At 38.6% G+C, this 2966-nt stretch overlaps 1 pseudogene; it reads left to right on the top strand.

Annotated features, from left to right (window-relative positions):
* The first annotated feature begins 6 nt into the window (after positions 1-6).
* Positions 7-2959, top strand: LOC114022993 (annotated as a pseudogene).
* Positions 2960-2966: the final 7 nt, after the last annotated feature.

The raw sequence follows: 2966 nt of genomic DNA on the forward strand, positions 1-2966 counted from the left end.
CATCTGATATTTCCTCTGTTTTGTGTTTATGATTATATTGCCTTGCTGCTACTTTTAAAAATAATCTTAACCTAATTCCCCTTTCTTCAGTCTGTCATGTTATGTGTCATCCTGTTTTTCCTTATGCTTTGAAATTATGTTTATAAAGGCAAATTAATATATTTATGAGACAAGACTTTTTTAGCCATAATCCCATCATTAGAACTATGGATTTTCATTATTTTGCTCGTTCACAAAAAACTGTTGTGAAAATTTTACAGAGAGTGCTTTCTTTGCTTTCAGTAACCTTTTGAGGATGTAGACTAAGTAGTATGACCCTTGGTCCAAAGATATGAAAAGTTTTGTACTTGTAGCTAAAACTACTCTTCCTTTTCAGAAAAAAATGGCATCAACAGATTAATAAGTTAGCTATTTCCACATAACTGCCAAAATTTATCATTTTAATGTATCTCTGCTAATCTGGTGGCTATTGCTACTTCCAAATTGTTTTCATTTTTACTCCTTTGATTACCAGAGTTTAAGTAATGTTTCAGGTAATTATTAGTAATTTCTCTTGTCAAAAATACCTCTGTCTTCCTCTTACAAATTTCAGTCAATTCCTTATAAAGTAGAGATGTTGGATTTTTAGAGGAAATTTATGTCAACAATTGTCACATTCCCCCACCCATATTTTTTCTTTATTCTGTTTACTTCATGTATCCATTTTTCCTCCTCTGAAGTCAATTCTCTATTTTCTTTCTACTCAGTTTTTTCCCCCTTCCTGTTTTCACCTGAGATATGTTTGCACGTTGTTAAGAGTCATCTGGTTTTTTCCTGAATAAACTTATTCCATTCAAATGTCATCCATGTAGAGTTAAAGGTTCATTCATCCCTGAAGGTATTTTCATACTTAGTTCATTTGCATATGTTACCTTTGAGTCATCATACTTTCAGATAAGATATATTGATTCTTAGTGACTAGTGAGACTAGTCTTCTCAAGTGAGAAGGCAAGAGAACAGCTCTAAAACCTTTGAACAACTAAGAACATTGGGAAAAGGTTAAAAAGGCAGGATTAATCAAGTCCTCATTCTTTGAGAGAGCAGAGAATTTACTGCAGGTAAACCTTTTGAATGTAATGAATGTAGGTAGGCATTTAGGAGCAAGGAGCATTTTGCTGTTCAGCAGAGAATTCATACTGGAGAGAAGCCTTATGAATGTAGTGAATGTGGGAAGGCCTTCAGGAGGAAGAAACTACTTTCTCTGCACCACAGAATTCATACTGAAGAGAAACCTTATAAATGTAATGAATGGGGAAGACCTTCAGAATGAGGATACATCTTATTAGACACCTAAGAATTCATTCACAAAAGAAAGCTTTAGAGTGTAATGCGTGTAGGAAGGCCTTTGTGTGGAGACACTTCTTTATGTCTATCAGAGAATTCATCCTGGTGAGATTTCTCATGAATGTAAGGAATATGGGAAGGCCTTCCATTGCAAAATCCAAAATTCATGCTGGAGAAACACTTTATGTATGTAGTGAATATGGGGAGGCCTTCAGGCTGAAGCCACGTTTATTGTGCATTGGAGAATTCATACTGAAGAAATTCTTTATGAATGTGTGTCGTGTGGGAATGCCTTCTAGCACATATCAGATCTTTATCAACTTCAAATAATTCATACCTTATGAATGTAATGTAGGAGGCAAGTTTAGGCTAAGGACACTACTTTATATCCATCAGATAATTCATACTAGAGTGATTTCTCATGAATGTAAGAATTGTGGGAAGATTTCCAAGCTGATTGGACTGTGATTCTGAGTCCCTAGAGACAGTTCAGAGAGTCCTTATTTAGGAAAGAGTATCCCTCCCCTCTGTAGAGGCCTCTAAAAGGGCAAAGATTTATTGTTAACCCCCCTTGGGTCTTCAGGGAGGGAAAGGATGTGTTGGCTCAGCCAGAGGTTACTAATGAGTGAATGGTGGTATTGAGAGATCCTTAGTATTAACTTTGATCCTTGGACATATGGCATGCAAGACACTTTGGATGACCTCTTGGCCATCAGATGATCCTGAGCCTAATGTGTGATGAATAATTGTTGACAGTGCTAGCTCTTTTGCCATGGCAGGTCTGGAGCGGGCGGCTGTGCAGAGATGAAGCTCAACATCTCTTTCCCAGCCTCTGACTGTCAGAAACTCATTGAAGTTGATGATGAGAGAAAGCTACCGACTTTATGAGAAAGATGGCCACTGAAGTTTCTGCTGATGCTCTGGTTGAAGAATGGAAGGGTTATGTGGTCTGTATCAGTGGTAGGAATGACAAACAAGGCTTCCCCACGAAGCAGGGTGTTTTGGCTCACGGACATGTCCGCCTGCTGCTCAGCATGGGCCATTCTTACTATCACCCCAGAAGAACTGGAGAAAGAAAACGTAAATCTGTTAGGGGCTGCATTGTGAATGCCAACCTGAGCGTCCTCAACTTGGTTATCGTGAAGAAAGGTGAGATAGCTATACCAGGACTGACAGATAAGACCGTGCCTCGTCGCCTGTGGCCCAAAAAAGCTAGCAGAATCCGCAAACTTTTCAGCTTGTCCAAAGAATAAGATGTCTGGCAGTATATTGTGAGAAAGCCTCTCGACAAGGAAGGTAAGAAACCCAGGACCAAGGCTGCTAAAATTCAGCATCTGGTGACTTCCGGAGTTTTACAGCAGAAACGTAGACACATTGCTTTGAAGAAGCAACGTACCCAGAAGAACAAGGAAACAGCAGCAGAAGATGCTAAGCTTTTGACCAAGAGAATGAAGGAGGCTAAAGAAAAACTACAGGAACAGATCACTAAGAGACGTCGACTGTCTTCCCTGAGAGCCTCCACCTTGAAATCTGAGTCCAATCAAAAATAAAATTTCTAAAAATGTGTGAGAAATAAATAACATTTGTCAAGTAAAAAGAAAATTGTTGACAGTGTTTGAGGAATACATCATAATCTGAGCTGT

The sequence above is a fragment of the Vombatus ursinus genome, unplaced genomic scaffold (assembly GCF_900497805.2).
Source record: "Vombatus ursinus unplaced genomic scaffold, bare-nosed wombat genome assembly UNPS02014815.1, whole genome shotgun sequence".
NCBI lineage: Eukaryota > Metazoa > Chordata > Mammalia > Diprotodontia > Vombatidae > Vombatus > Vombatus ursinus.